Raw genomic sequence first — 16,799 nt, forward strand, 5'->3', positions numbered from 1 at the left:
TCATTTAAAATGCATAATTTACTTGTTAAAGTAATAGTTGACAAAAGCAACCTTATTCACACACTTGAACTGTAAACAACCCAACATTTACTATACTACATATTAAAGTGCAGGGACGCTGAAGTATTATTGTTTATGTAAATCAGAGGTAGTGAATACAGCAATATAAATAAATATCAATTAACCTAAACAACTATGAACAAATGTGAGGAATCTTTTTTCTTTTTCTGCCAGAACTGTCTCTGCAAAGTGATACTTTCCCATTGTCGATTTGTGGATCCAAAATAGGAATAACTCTGTCTGGTGTCACCCAAGCTTTGTACTCCACCATAGGCAAGAAACCAATCACACCAATGCACACCAATCAAGCATCATAATATCTTAAGAAAAGTACTGCAAGTGCTCCATGTTCTTTGTTATGTATGTATGTAAGTCCAACAAACTGGCGGAAGGATTTTTATTTGTCTTGAACTGCATCAAGACACAATCTCCAATTTTTATTTTCTTTACAGCAGTTAACTGGGACTCAGGGGACTAGTGTTCAGCGGTATCAGTGGATGTGGCCTCTGAGAGCAAAAATGTGTGGACACCTGACTGTTCTGCCTCTGTGTAGATTTTTTCAATGTGATGGATGGACTGAGTGCCCGGAACAGCTGTGGTATTGGCCTACCTGTCATCCAGCTTGTACTGCTCTGTGAAATCGCTGGTGTCCATGGATGTGATCAGTTTTACTTCAATGTTTGGGCAACTTCTGGCAGAGTCTACAAATGATGCAATGTCTGAAACAAGGATTACCTGTCTGCTGAGAACGCCTGTGTTAACTACCCATTTTAATGTTACCCCACACATCTACAGCACATTTACCATCACTGATCATGTGAAGCTGTCTCATCTCAGGATATTTCTCTTGAACATTTTCTGTGATCTTGGTGAGGAATGTTACCACAGACCTCTTGTCATTTTCCAAGCTGTCATTCACAATGTCTTATGACACTGAATCTCCATTAGACCATAGAACAGATGTAAATTCATGTTCTGTTTCTGATGCCAGTGTGCAGATTTGATTTGATCTTTATAGGCAGCTTTGTAGTTTTATGCAAATTCAACTTGTAGCACCATCATTGTTTGACTTTGAATTGGATTTTGTTTGTCTGAAAAGAGGCATTTTGTTGTCTTTTTATGAAACAGTGCTGCAAAAACTTAGAAGAGGCTGCCTTGAGAAAATAAAAAACATCACCCAGTGTGTCGTTCTTTTGTACCTTACATGGCAGCTCTCCTGTTGCTTCCCATGTATACCAGGTGACTTTAATTTGTTTATCTTCTTCAGGGATGTGACCGAAGGTACACATTTCCAAGAGCTCGTTATTTTTGCACATCATAGCATGCACTGAGGCCTGTCTAGGCTACAGACTACAGCCTCAAAAAATTCTGTGTGCTTTGAAATGCTTGCCTTTGTATCACATGATGCACTCATTCCAGGGCTAATTTGATATTTTCAAATATTTTTGTTGTACTGCTAAGGCACACATTCCTTGGCGTGTCTGAACACAGGAGTACATGGGATGACCGGAGCTCATCTGACTTTGATTTCCCAATTGCAGGCTCTGGATGTTCCCTTCTGAAACAGCGGTTGGACTCTAGGATGGACATTGTCAAATGCCATTTCTGAATCTTCTTTTTAACCCCCCCTCTCTCATATTGACCAAATTCCTCATCCCTGGAGCTTGTCTTGAAATGTTGTCTTGTTTATATAAATGCCTGACAAAATCATATGTAGTGCTAGTGGAAGTGACATGATTTTCTTATTTTTTTATTAATTTGTTTTTCAAGGCCCATTAGCATGGATTTTTGGTTTTTGTATGACAGCATTTCCTTTTCCTTTTCTTTAAAATAGTCATCATTTTTCTTCCTCTCCCAGAAATCCTTCTGTCTTTCAGCATTTGTTTTTGCCATTGCGCTGTAAAATGATGTGTATTAATTTGTTAAATTTTGTCCATTTGTTACTGTATATAGTTTTATTGTTTACACTTTTCAATATTTTTTTTTTTATGTTAGCATTGCAAGATTATAATAAATAATGCAGTTAAATCTGACAAGCACAGTTTTTCTGTGTTTCTTTTTACAATACACCATTTACTTAGTTTTTCACAGATAAATTTACATATAATAAAATGAAAATATACATTTACACAGAAACATTTACATATACTTAAAAACTAATTAGTGGGAATAAAGTGTGAATTAGATCCGAAAATCTAAACTTGGGAAACACCTCAGAAATAACTGACTTCATGACCAATTACAGCGTGTGTGAGAACGACGAGGGAAAATACGTCAAGAGGCGTGTCTTTTATGGTAAGATGTTAATATGCGAGTTAGCGCCCACTTAGATCAGCCTATTTATACATTAATCTCTCTCTTTCTGTCAGTTTCAGTTTTAAGGTGCTTTATTGGCATGACACATATTTGTACATTCGTATTGCAAATGCTTTTACAGCTGAGCTGCATACCAAAAAATGAGCCATAATAAAATATGATTGAAACATAGACTAAAGTCTCTTTCTCTCACTCTCTTTAAAATAGCACAGTAATTTAGAGTACACCATGTAAACAAATGTTCACTGGAGCTTGGAAGTTAGTTATTCACCCATTGATTATCCATGTAATTTGATATGAAGCATCCGTAACGGTCACGTACGTAACGCATTATTATGGGTGTTTAAAGTAAGGGAGGGAGACAATTTGTTCATCATATTGAACATCAACACAGGTTAGCTTTGTACAGAAAGTATCAAATTTGATTTATTAATATTGTTTGAGTGATATCAACTTAACCTCTAAAACATTACAGATGTACAGTAACACAGTGCTGAAACATAGCGACCTAATAAATCTTCAACCGTCTACCCCAGGAAGGATTCATACTAGGGATGCACCGATGTATCGGCCAAACAGCGGTATAGGCCGATATTCGCCTTGTTGACTGACATTGGCCTATCAGCAAATACGATGTCATTCACCGATGACAGTGGCCGATGTTTATCTGTTTATATGTCTTGTGTATTTGCAGTCGACTTGGACAATAGTTGCCTACCCAGCTGCAGTTTCAGAGAAGATCCAACAGGTGGAAATATAATACCACCCACAGCCACTGGCTGGACACGGCTCTGGCATGACGTAAGAGGGCAATGGATGGGCACATGTGGTTTGTTGGTGAGAAAATGTTGGTGGTGTGGGAGTATATTAATTTGTGATTTAGTGAAAAATTATGCTGTATAGTATGTGTATAGCAGGCTAAAAAGGCTCTTGAAAAAGAAATTTTTCACAATTTTTCACTTTGTTATTTGAAAGGTTATATTAAATGTTGTTTCATAAATTTGTATGATTGAATTTGTGCTCATGATGGCTGAAAAACAGCTCATTTATTTTTTATAATGAAGATTTCTTTGTTTCACCTGCACAAAAGGGGGATTAAATAACAGCAAATACAAAATAAACAAAATGACGATCGGTATCGGTCATCAGCCAAATTGTTATTTTAAACATCGGTATCGGTATCTGCCCAGAATTTCACAATCGGTGCATCGCTAATTCATACAATGATACCTTACAATTTTTCCAAAATTAGGTATCTTAGGAGGCAGCATAATGAAGATACTACCTTTTGAAACAGCTTTTGTGTCAGAAGTGCAGCTACGATGCCTTAAAACACTGCTCCGAAGGCAGCACATGAGGTTTTGGAACAGACGCACTGACACATTTTGTTTCATCATCACACGACATGCATACCGAATCAATTTTACTGTATTACTGGGATCCAAAAAAATCTTTGAATCACTGAGGAGTTAAGTCAGCATAATTTCCACAATCCCATCCCAACATCTCCCTGGTTCTGAATTACACCGTTATGAGATAATGAATGATGAGTAATTGTTTGTCATTGCACTGCCTTGTAAAGTAAGGCATTAAAAGAATACAAGGAAGAAAAGAAAATCACCCCTGCTCTACAAGTTACCATATAAAAATGGTGAATTATTTTCTGATTTGCTAATTGATGCTCATAAGGGTGAATTGATGTATTCTATGCACCCACGCAGTAATTAGAACAACCATGAAGGCTCCTTTGTATACATTTTCTATAATTATCCACTGTGTCGAATAGTCTATTAATAATTATTTGAGGGGAATTAAAAAAACGCATCCAATTTATTTTCCAGTTGGCTTACCCTGCACATTTTATCCACCTTATTTTGTAGTAGTGGTAATTGAAGACTGTCTTCTTGACTCTTTGTGAAAACACTTCACATGTGAGGATGCATCCAGATCAAATGGACCAATTTCATCAATCCGCACGATGGATGTCCAACCGCAATTACCAGGAAAGAGTTTTTACACAACAGCAAAGTGTAGTGTTGTCTTAAAGCACCATTCTACCGGTCAGAAATTTGTATTTACATGTTCCAAGGCCACTAACAGATGGCATGAGATTCCTGCACTAGAGACAGTTGGAATGAACTGCTTGGCCCTGCCCAAGCACCAGTATAACCATCATTATTCTGCGCCTGAGGAAAAACCACCACAATGAGAGCATAGTTGAGGAGGCTGCCAGAAGTACAAGAAAATACTTTTCTTCATGCTTCAACATGACTGAATTTACCTAGGAGTGCATGCTAATTTACATCACCTTTCCTCAGTCTAGACAATGTATTTGCAAAAGCACTATTTGTGTGAATGTCTTTCATTTTCAATTTTTGCCTTTCAAAAAAATTGCATTTATGAAACCTGAAAAGAAACAATCCCTCAATGAACAAGGACTGACCAAAAATGATCAGAAGTGCTCAATGAATGTTATTTTCTGTTACTTTCTAGCAGAGGTATAATTGCAGTAAATGAAAATTACAATTAATACAGAGATCTTTCATCATCTGCCTTGCTTCGACATGGCTGAGAGTGGAAAAAAGGTCTCTTTGGGAAGCTTTACCAGTCAAAATAACAAATGTATTTTTTGGTTGAAAATGATTGAGTCTCTTCCTCTATCAACCAGCAGTGATGCGGCAGTGCAGCACCCAGTACAATGCGTTGCCCTGTATAGGGATGGGATTATTTTCCCTGGCGGATACCATTTATTTTATTTTTGATCCGATACCAATAATTTAAAGTCCAATATCGTCAATATCGATAACAATACCGATACTTATATTAAATGTATTTGTTTGTGATTACTTTGGATAAAATGGGTAATTTCAAATTGTATTCATAAATCAAGTCATATTTTTTTTATTTTTTTTTTGCCTAAACAGATGATGTTCAGACTTTTGTTTTGTTTACCCTTACAAACATTAACAGTATAACCATGGTATTTGGTTAAACCATAGTTACCACACAATTAACCATGGTTACTACTACAATATTACTGTAGTAAAACAATGGTTAACATTTTTTTTAATTACTTATTAATAACAATTACACACAATTATAAGAAATAAGAAATGTCACCTTTAGATATGTTATTTTAGCGTGAATTTACTCCAGAAGCAGTGGTGTAGTAGTGTCTGAAGTGGTGGGCATAATGTGAATTTATAAAAAATGCATGCACCCGATCCCTAAAATTAATTTACATTTATATACAGTTATATACATAAAGGATTCATAATTTTTTTTTCATTAAAATTAGGACTGTTAACCCGCATAAACTTATAATATGTATATCAGGGTAAGTTTCTTGCTGGCATGGTGTAGAGTACACTGCTAAGAACAATGGTATAGTAACTTAATGTTAAATATTTATTTGAATTAATAGCTGTCATTAATGTTCCTTTAATTAGGCTATTATGAAAATGGTTAGTACTTTATTATTATTCTAACTAACAAAGTAATTCAAAATATGCAATAAACTGTGTTAAGCTAATATGAGAGTAGTAATGTTCAACTTAAACATGTTATCTTGTATTACCATATATAGCCTGCATAAAAATGTATGGTTATTTCTTTTTTTTTTTGTGTAATATTATGTGCTTTTCTGTGTAGAGAGAAATTGTTTTCCTACTTAGAAATATAAATGTAACTTATTTGATATCACAAAGAAAAAGGCACCACCGACAGCAGTAAAAGGCAAAAAGAAGAAGAAAAAAAAAAGATCGCCAAAAACTATTAGGGGTGCAATAACATGCAGTATTTTCACAAAGTTTAATTGCATAAGTTACATTTAAATGTATATACATATATTTACGTTTAGCAGGGATATAAAAATGCAGTGCAAATTATAGTTTCTCCAGGGATGCTTGTGTATCAGATGCTGGAAATGTCTCGCCCCTTACTGAAACTGAAAATATGATTGGTTAGCAAATATCCAATCCTGTCTGAAATTAATGTTCTGATTGGTGGATCAGATTAGTCCGACTGTCTGTCTTGTCAGTTCTCCCCAATGCATCTCTGTGCATGCTTAAAGAGAATCTATGTATATTTTTTAAAAATAATAATAATGAAACACAATTCACTCACCAATGCTGCGGTATCGTTTTAATAGATTGAAAAAGTTCCGGGTCAAAAGCCTACTCGTTGTTCTGGCGGCCACACGTATCATCACTTATTTCAAGTCGGCATATGCAAAATCCTAAAACAGAAAGGAGGGCATATGACGAATGCCTTTGTATGCCCTAGACTATTCGACCAGAAGCTGTTTCTCTGATTTTCTATCATTACCTCTACAAGGCACTGATCTCTCTTGTTTGAACGAGTCTTGTGATGGCGCAAGCGCTTGTCTGCTTGTGTCTTTCAGCATTAATGAATGTTAAGATGAGTGGAAGAAGAAACATTTCCCATCCTGCACAAGAATAAATACACTTGCTAATATAGCATAATCCATTTTATTTAACTTTGAAGCTTATGATTATTGTTCGTGGTAACCAAATAATAATCCCTAGTCCCTAGTTACAAAATAAATAAATCATTTAGAATCTATGTTTTTGTGTGAGGATCAATAATTTTGATACAACATCAGTATCGGAAATATCGATACTTTAGTATTGATTTGCCCATCCCTAGCCCCGTAGCACCCCCAGCAAATGTTTGTAACAGCCAGGAGATTATCCTCTGTATGAAGATTGTATGAAGAATTTTTTTTCCAGACAATATTTATGAAATCATTTCATGTGTTCCGTATTTCTGTCACCTGTTTAGAATCAGAACTTGTGATGGACGATTTATGAATTAATTACTCAGTTAACAGTTTAGCAAAATTGTCTGAATCGTTCAGACAGCTCACACACTGTATCATTTGGAGCATTTCTCACTCCCTAAAAACATAAATGAAATAAATAGGACAGAAAACAATCAAGTGGCATGTTTACTGTCATGATACACAGAGCAGATGAGGAGGTAAACTTTACTGTTGAAACTCCAACTGCATGTCTCACAATAGTTCTCTCTCAGTAATGGTGGAGCAGACCCCGTAACCTAGCAACCAGATCCTGCTTTGTAACAACCAGAGCCCTTCTACCAAGGTGAGACTACAAAGTTAGTAAAAAAGCATAACGCAGCTGTCCTATAGACATTCTTATGACGGTTCACTGGTGAGTAGACAAGCTATAAGAATAATAAACTGCTTTTGTGAGGAAACAGTGCATTTTTTACACTCAACAATCCTACTGGACTGAGCAATGTGTGGAGTTTTTACTACAATAAAAATTGCCTGTTTTTTAATAGACGTCAGGGATAATTTTGCGACATGAAGGTGTCAGTTTATGGCTCTCCCCATTTTTACAGCCAATATTTTGAAACAAAGTCTGAAAGTACACCCTTCTTTGACAACGATGTATAGTGTCTTTACTTTTTTTTTTTTATAATTTTTTATCTTATTTTATCTTTTATTTAGTAGGTCTTTGTGGTGGTGCATTTACTCACCTCAATCCGGGTGGCGTAGGACAAGTCTTAGTTGCCTCCGCTTCTGAGACAGTCAATTCACGCATCTTATCATATGCCTCATTGTGCATGACTCACAGCATGTGGAGACTCATGCTACTCTCCGTGATCGACGCACAACTTACCATGAGCCCGATTGAGAGCAAGAACCACTAATCACGACCACGAGGAGGTTAACCCATGTGACTCCATGCCAATTTGGTTGCTTAGGAGACATGGCTGGAGCCACTCAACACACCCTGGAGGCAAACTTGCGACTCCAGGGGTGGTAGACAGCGTCAATATTAGCTACCCAGCCCCCCACCCCCACCGAATAATGTTTATATCAAGTTCAACACCTGCATGTGCAGTTTTTGAACAACTCAAGGTAAAGCCATTTTTCCTACTAAAGAGGTATCAAAAAGTATCATTGCATGTTTTTTTTTGTTGTTTTTTTTACATTAGAGTACTATGTAAATACCATGGTGTACATCAGCGCACAGCAGTATTACCATTTGATATAATCACAGTACAATGGATCTGCCACAGCAGGCTATTTTTTTTTTTTTTTTAATGTTACAGATTTTGAAGAAATTATACTAGTGCTGGATTTGTTGTGTAAATATGTATTTTATCAATGCTTTGTAGCCCATTAATTGCTACAAGATATATACTTGTGAAAAGGTAAAAATGCTCCTGTTAAAGTCACCAGAATTAGATATGTAAGGAGGAGCATGTCCTAAGACCCCTAATAAGGGTACACTGTATTGCCGTACCTGTGCTTCAGACAGTATTGTAAAAAGATGAAAACACCCCTGAAAGTGTGTTGCCTGTTTTATTGAGGCTGCAGTGCAGATATTTTATTTCTGTTGTCACCACGTGCAAACTGATATTAATAAAGTTGCTTCGACATGGCAGGTTTTGTACATATTTATTGACCAAATCTCAGCTCCCCCAGTCAATGATTTAGCACCACTTCAGCACCAAAAATCTAAATTCGGTGGCACCGCCTCTAAACTTCAAGGTGGTAATGTGACACCAAAGGTAACAGAAGAAGACACGGACTAGAAAGATGTTAATCCTGACAAAATGCCACAGCATTAGCCATAGCCTCTGCTAAATTGAATTCTGCATCCCTGGAGAGCATGGACAACACATACAGTGGCACTTAATCTTTTTGAGTGGCCCTCTGAGACAAAACTGTGGTGAGCAAACTGGGCCAGAACTATAAAGAACAACAGCACCATCTATTGTCTGTAAGCATACATGGTGTTCTTTATTTATAATAATAATAATTTGTATTATTAATAATATTATTATTTTTACCACCACTAATTATTTATGTTATTCCACCTTTCCATTGGTCTTTCAATTGTTTATCGATTAGTTTTGCATTTTAAGGAAAACTGAACTTATTTGTTTAATATTTGTATAATTTCAATATACCTTGTAAATTAGCCTGCATATGAGATTTATTTGCTTCAAAGTCACGTTACACCTATTGCATTTCTGAACCTGTCAACTCACAACTCGTCAATAGAAAATTACTAAAACACTAATTTCATGGGTCAAAATAAAACTTCAAGATATTACACTGCAAAAAAAATACATACAATGTACAACAATTATATTTTTCAATTGTAATTCGTTTGTTTGCATTTGTTTCTTATTTATTTATTTAATTAAAAATCACACTATGCAGATTTTTAAGGGCCTCTCCCAATCAAATTCAAACATGTCTAATTCACTCACTGTCTTGACCATTTCTTTGCGTTCATTATCTTTCTCAGGCACTGATTTCGTTCGTGAAAGCTATGCGTAATGATGTGATTCTCACACTGGGTGGTATATGTCCAGAGTTGTACTCTCTCTCCGCCTGCACGACTCCTCCGTTCCCAACCGAAGAAGATCACCGTGAAGGGTTTAAGGATTCACTCAAGAGAGAGGCGACAGTCATTCTCAATTTTATATAACGCCCTTCTGCAATCCAGAAAGACGCCGAAGATATGATGCAGAAAAAAGACCCACGACTTGTAGCAAAATATTGTCTTTACCGGTGCTCTCTATACTTGAACTTATTCTTAAAATATATAAATAAGAACATCGTGCCTGCATTGTGCACGAGACGGAATATTAATATTACTATTATATAAAAGAGCATGAAGACCTTTCTTCACCGCATAGTGCATTAATCGCGTAGCCAAATGAAATAAATAAATCAAATAATCAGAGATGCTAACCTATAAACAGATACACATTACAAAGAGAACTGTTAAGGTATTTCTGCAATTGTCTTATAATCGCCTACCTGTATTTCAGTAAACTTTGATATTTTATTTTATTTTATTTTTTTTGGTCATATCCACCTTGGTGTCAAGAACAGCTCAAAACTAAAAGTTGCACTACTCACAGAGCCATAAGAGAGGAGTCCATCACTCGTCAATGTCATCTAATGCGCGAACATTTATTGCAGACGGAATCGTGCACTGTTTGCAAAAGAGCTGTCTATAGCTGAATGGAGAGGACATTGGGTGAGACGCATGAATTGTCCTCTCCATTCCTCTGAAGAATGCACTTTGCCGTCCACCGTTGTCATTAAACGTATTTCTAAAGTGTGCCTTCTCTTCCTTCAAAAAATGCTACAACAGTCTAATAGAATAATCATTCCCTACCTTTGAAGACATTCAGATGCGACACAGGCTGTCCAGTGATGATTCCAACAGCGGTCTGTCACTTCTTCACTTTCACCAACAATCAACATCCAACAAGAGCAGTCTGTGTCCTACTAGCACTCCAGACACAAGGTCCCTCTTGCCAAAGTCCTCTCCCAGAACAGAACAAACCAATACAAAATTATAAAAAAGAATCCCACTTTACTTCTTTTTATATTCCTTCTTAAGCAAGTACCGATGGCGACTGTTATTTGAAGAATTGCAAATGCAGTTGAGGTATCCACGATCAGTCAGGTGCTGCTGCTCTGCGCGCACGTTCGCTCTCCTCCTCTACCAGTTGGAATGATGATGACCGGTGCAATGTAACGCAAACAGGATGTGCCTTACCGCCGGTGACTACGTCGAGACAACCCCCCTCTCGCTGCGTTTCCAGATGGAAGCAGTTTCTCATCTGTCCTGTTGCGCGGTCCCATCTGAGGCGAGCGGCCAACGCTCAAAAACCGGCCTCTAAAATCCTCCTCCAATCAAAATAGGCGGATTTTTTGATGAATAAAATAAAACATGGATTTAGGTAGAAAAAAAAAAAAGTGACACAATTATCTTTAAGGCAATGAGTTTCAAAGACGAAAGATGTGATATTTTTTGCAATTTCATAATAGGCTACTCATTCTCATGCACTCTCTATGCAGTTCTGTCTACTTAGTTGAGATATTATAGGCATGTCTTAATAGGAGTTATGTTTCTCTTGCTTTTTTTTAGGTAAATACAGTTTGTATGTTAGTATGTGGTTATTGACAAATACTCTTGGCTGAGGTGATTACAATAATAAATCGCTTGAAAATTAGATTAAAACATGTGTCATTTTCATAGAAATGTAATTTTGTGCCCCCCCCCCCCCCCCCATCTCTCTATGTCTCTCAGTGTATACAGTGCATTCATAATTTATTCAGACCCCTTGCTATAATGGTATAAATAATTTTTTTCACACCACTCCATACCCAAAAACGACAAAGCAAAAAAAAATATTTTGATAACTTTGCAAATATATTAAAAAGTAATACTAAGTAAAAGTATTCAGACCCTTTGCTTTGACACTTTTATTTAGCTCAGGTGCATCCCATTTCTCTGGATCATCTTTCTACACTTTGATTGGAGTCCACCTGTGGTAAATTCAATTATTTTGACATTATTTGCAAAGGCACACACCTGTCTAAGGTCTCACAGCTGAAAATGCTAATCAGAGCAAAAACCAAGTCATGAGGTCAAAGGAACTGCCTGCAGAGTTCAGAGACAGGATTGTGTGGAGGCATGGATCTGGGGAAGGCTACTGTTAGGGTTACCTTGTCTTGTTTCACTGTTGCCCTTTTGTTTGCCATTTTTGTCACTTTTGCATTCCTTAGTTTTCACTTTTGTCCTTTGTTTAGCTCCACATTCTCCCTGTTAGCGTTCGTGTTCCTTGTTCAGTGTTTTCACCTGCCCTCGTTAGTTGTCTTTAGTTTTAGTTTATCACCTAGTTATCTTGTTTGAGTTCTGTTTGTTCATTGGTTCCTGTCTTCCCATGTCCACGTATTTATACCCTGTCTGTTTGGTTAGTCACTGTCTATCGTTGAATGTTGTTAGCCTGGTGTGTTTGTTCCCTGCCCGTTTTCCTCAGTCTTGTGTTTATTTCCCCATTGAGGGTTTTCCTTTGTGTTTGCTTATTGTCTAAATTAATAAAAGTAGTTTGCATTTAGATCTGCTCTCCTCGTCTGCCTCCATTCGTAACAGAACGATAGACCGCCCTAATATGGATCTAGCAGCTTACTTTATGGAACTGGCCCAGGCGGATCTGACCTACCACGAGTACTCCCACTTTTTTTCCACTGTTGCCATCCACACCGGCTTTGACGACACATCCCTCAAGACCATCTAACGGCTCGGGCTACCAAGGCAGAGGGAATTGCCGGACCCCGGAGACCTCACGTGGAAGGAGTATGTAAGTCTAGACTTGAAAGAACTCGCTGCCGGGGAACCACCTCTCTCGATCCCGGTTTCCGCTTCTGGGCTTTCCGTGCCTGCCACGGCCAACGAGCCAGCCTTGCCAGCCTCGTCATTTCCAGAGCCAGCGTTGCCAGCTCCGTCCGCCCGAGGAGGAGGAGGAGAGGAAAGGCTTCTGCTCCCCAGTCTCCGCCTGCCATGGTCAGCGAACCAGAGCCCATGCCTGCCACGGCCAGCGAGCCAGAGCCCATGCCTGCCACGGCCAGCGAGCCAGAGCCCACGCCTGCCACGGCCAGCGAGCCAGAGCCCACGCCTGCCACGGCCAGCGAGCCGTTAGCCCCCGATGTCAGTGAGCCAGCGCCTGTCGCCTCAGCCGTCAGTGAGCCAGCGCCAGTAGCCTCCGATGTCAGTGAGCCAGCGCCTGTAGCCTCCGACGTCATCGAGCCAGCGCCTGTAGTCTCCGACGTCAGTGAGCCAGCGCCTGTAGTCTCCGACGTCAGTGAGCCAGCGCCTGTCGCCTCCGACGTCAGCGAGCCAGCGCCAGTAGCCTCCGACGTCAGCGAGCCAATGCCTGTAGCCTCCGACGTCAGCGAGCCAGCGCCTGTAGCCTCCGACGTCAGCGAGCCAGCGCCTGTAGCCTCGACCGTCCCTGAGCCAGCGCCTGTAGCCTCGACCGTCCCTAAGCCAGCGCCTGTAGCCTCGACCGTCCCTGAGCCACAATCTGTAGCCATGACCGTCCAAGCGCCAACGCCTCCCGAGCTTTCCAGAGCTCCGCCTCCCGAGCTTTCCAGAGCTCCGCCTCCCGAGCTTTCCAGAGCTCTGCCTACAGAGTCTTCCAGGGCTCCTCTCGAGCTTCCCAGAGCTCCGCCTCCCGAGTCTTCCAGGGCTCCGCCTCTCAAGTCTCTCGAGCCTCCCAGGGCTCCTCTCGGGCCTCCCAGGGCCCCGCCTCTCAAGCCTCCCAGGGCTCCTCCTCTCGAGCCTTCCAGGGCTCCTCCTCTCGAGCCTCCCAGGGCTCCACCTCTCGAGCCTCCCAGGGCTCCTCCTCTCGAGCCTCACAGGGCTCCTCCTCTCGAGCCTCCCAGGGCTCCGCCTCTCAAGCCTCTCGAGCCTTCCAGGGCTCCTCCTCTCGAGCCTCCCAGGGCTCCTCCTCTCGAGCCTCCCAGGGCTCCGCCTCTCAAGCCTCTTGGGCCTCCCAGGGCTCCGCCTCTCGGGCCTTCCAGGGCTCCGCCTCTCAAGCCTCTCGAGCCTTCCAGGGCTCCGCCTCCAGAGCCTCTCGAGTCTTCCACGGCCCCGCCTCCAGAGCCTCTCGAGTCTTCCACGGCCCTTCTCCCCGAGCCTCCTATGGCTCCACCTCCAGGGCCTCCTACGGCTCCACCTCCAGAGCCTCCTACGGCTCCGCCTCCCGAGCCTCCTACGGCTCTGCTCCCAGAGACACCAGAGCTTTCTAGGGCTCCACCTCTCGAGCCTCCTACGGCTCCACCTCCCGAGCCTCCTACGGCTCTGCCCCCAGAGACGCCAGAGCTTTCTAGGGCTCCACCTCTCGAGCCTCCTACGGCTCCACCTCCCGAGCCTCCTACGGCTCTGCCCCCAGAGACGCCAGAGCTTTCTAGGGCTCCGCCTCTCGAGCATCCTACGGCTCCACCTCTCGAGCCTCCTTCGGCCCCGCCTCCCGAGCCTCCTATGGCCCCGCCTCCTGAGCCTCCTACGGCTCTGCTCCCAGAGACTCCAGAGCCTTCTAGGGCCCCGCCTCCCGAGCCTCCTACGGCTCTTCTCACCGAGTCTCCTTCGGCTCCGCCTCCAGAGCCTCCTATGGCCCCGCCTCCCGAGCCTTCTACGGCTCCGCCCCAGAGACTCCCGAGCCTCCTATGGCTCCGCCTCCCGAGCCTCCTACGGCTCTGCCTCCCGAGCCTCCCACGGCTCCGCCTCCCGAGCCTCCCACGGCTCCGCCTCCCGAGCCTCCTACAGCTCCGCCTCCGGGACCTGTTCCTGCCCGATGGCCTCCTTCCAGGTTCCCTGGGCCGGCCCCTGCTCTGCGGCCATCTCCCAGACCACCTAGACCTGTCCCTGTCCAAAGGCCGCCTCCCAGGCCTCCTCGACCTGTCCCCGTCTTGTGGCCGTCTCCCAGGCCTCCTGACCCTGTCCAGTCCTGCGGCCTCTTCCCAGGCCTCCTGACCCAGTCCCTGTCCAGTGGCCTCCTCCCAGGTTCACCAAACCGGTCCCTGCCCTGTGGCCAGCTCCCAGGCCTCCTGAACCTACCCTTGCCCTGTGGCCAGCTCCCAGACCACCTGAACCTGTCCTTGCCCTCTGTGCCCCCTTGGACTTCCTGCCTGCCCTTTGTGCCCCCCTGGACTTCCTGCCTGCCCATTGTGCCCCCCTGGACTTCCTGCCTGCCCTCTGTGCCCCCCTGGACCTCTTGTCTGCCCCTTGTTGCCCCCTGGACTGCCTGTCTGCCCCTTGTTGCCCCCTGGACTGCCTGTCTGCCCCTTGTTGACCCCTGGACTGTCTGTCTGCCCCTCGTTGCCCCCTGGACTGCCTGTCTGCCCCTTGTTGCCCCCTGGACTGCCTGTCTGCCCCTCGTTGACCCCTGGACTGTCTGTCTGCCCCTCGTTGCCCCCTGGACTGCCTGTCTGCCCTTCGTTGCCCCCCTTGGTCTGTCTGCCCACCACAAGCTTCCCCCCCCCAGTCAGTGTACTTTTGTTCTTCCTGTTTTTTGTTTTGTCACTTTTGATCGTCTGGAATCCGATCCTTGAGGGGGGGCTATGTTAGGGTTACCATGTCTTGTTTCACTGTTGCCCTTTTGTTTGCCATTTTTGTCACTATTGCATTCCTTAGTTTTCACTTTTGTCCTTTGTTTAGCTCCACATTCTCCCTGTTAGCGTTCGTGTTCGTTGTTCATTGTTTTCACCTGCCCTTGTTAGTTGTCTTTTGTTTTAGTTTATCACCTAGTTATCTTGTTTGAGTTCTGTTTGTTCATTGGTTCCTGTCTTCCCATGTCCACGTATTTATACCCTGTCTGTTTGGTTAATCACTGTCTATCGTTGAATGTTGTTAGCCTGGTGTGTTTGTTCCCTGCCCGTTTTCCTCAGTCTTGTGTTTATTTCCCCATTGAGGGGTTTCCTTTGTGTTTGCTTATTGTCTAAATTAATAAAAGTAGTTTGCATTTAGATCCGCTCTCCTCGTCTGCCTCCATTCGTAACAGCTACAAAATGTTTTTGCCTGCATTGAAGGTTCCCAAGAGCACAGTGGCCTCCATAATTCTAATGGAAGAAAGTTTGAAACAACCGGGGGGAGAAAGGCCTTAGTAATAATGCTGACCAAGAACCCAATGGTGCAACACTCCACCGATCTGGGTTTTATGGCAGAGTGGCCAGACGGAAGCCTCTCATCAGTGCAAGACACACGAAAACCTGCTTGGAATTGGAAAAAAGCACCAAAAGGACTCTCAGACTGTGAGAAACAAGATTTTCTGGTCTGATAAAATGAGGATTGAACAGTTTGGCCTCAATTCCAAGCATCATATCTGGAGGAAACCAGCCACCGCTCATCACCAGCGCAATACCGTCCCAAAGGTGATGCATGGTGGTGGTAGCATTATGCTGTGGGGGTGTTTTTCAGCGGCAGGGACTAGAGATTGGTCAGGGTTGAAAGTAAGCTGAACGCAGCAAAATACAGAAATATACTGAATGAAAGCCTGGTCCAGAATGCTCAGGACCTCATACAAAGCAAGTGTGGCTTAGGGACAACTATGTGAATGTCCTTGAGTGGACCAACCTGCGCTCAGACTTGAACCCAATCGAACATCTCTGGAGAGACATGGAAATGGCTGTCCACCGAAAGTCCCCATCCAGAGAATTTGCAGAAAAGAATGGCAGAAAATTCCAAAATCCAGGTGTGCAAACTTGTCGCATCATACCCAAATAGACTTGAGGCTTAAATCGCTGTCAAAGGTGCTTCAACTAAGTACTGAGTTAAGAGTCTGAATACTTATGTCAATGTAATATTTCTGTTTTTTTATATAAATTTATAAAGTTAGCAAAAATATTTTTTTTGCTTTGTCATTATGGGTCAAGAAGAGCTACTTCCTCGTAGTGACCCCTGGGCAACATCTCTGCACCTGCCTTAAAATGGCTACTAGCATTTTTCAACAACTGCCTATCACTATACAAAATGCCTAAGATCTGGAAAACAGCAAAAGTCATCTTAAACTAAACAAACCACTTGATGAACCAAAATGCTATCGGCCAATCAGCC

At 42.4% G+C, this 16,799-nt stretch overlaps 1 protein-coding gene across 2 annotated transcripts in view; it reads right to left on the reverse strand.

Moving 5' to 3' along the window:
- The window catches only part of LOC127646516 (cadherin-11-like), a 109,751-nt gene extending 98,756 nt beyond the window's left edge, over positions 1-10,995 (reverse strand). The window contains exon 1 of one of the 2 annotated variants that reach the window (XM_052130244.1): positions 10,572-10,995. The gene's annotated coding sequence lies outside the window, so the exon portion shown is untranslated. Of the gene's footprint in view, positions 1-10,309; positions 10,401-10,571 lie in introns of those variants that run through there. The other variant, XM_052130254.1, reaches the window with a different exon arrangement.
- Between the last annotated feature and the right edge of the window lie 5,804 nt (positions 10,996-16,799).

The sequence above is a fragment of the Xyrauchen texanus genome, chromosome 1, assembly GCF_025860055.1.
Source record: "Xyrauchen texanus isolate HMW12.3.18 chromosome 1, RBS_HiC_50CHRs, whole genome shotgun sequence".
NCBI lineage: Eukaryota > Metazoa > Chordata > Actinopteri > Cypriniformes > Catostomidae > Xyrauchen > Xyrauchen texanus.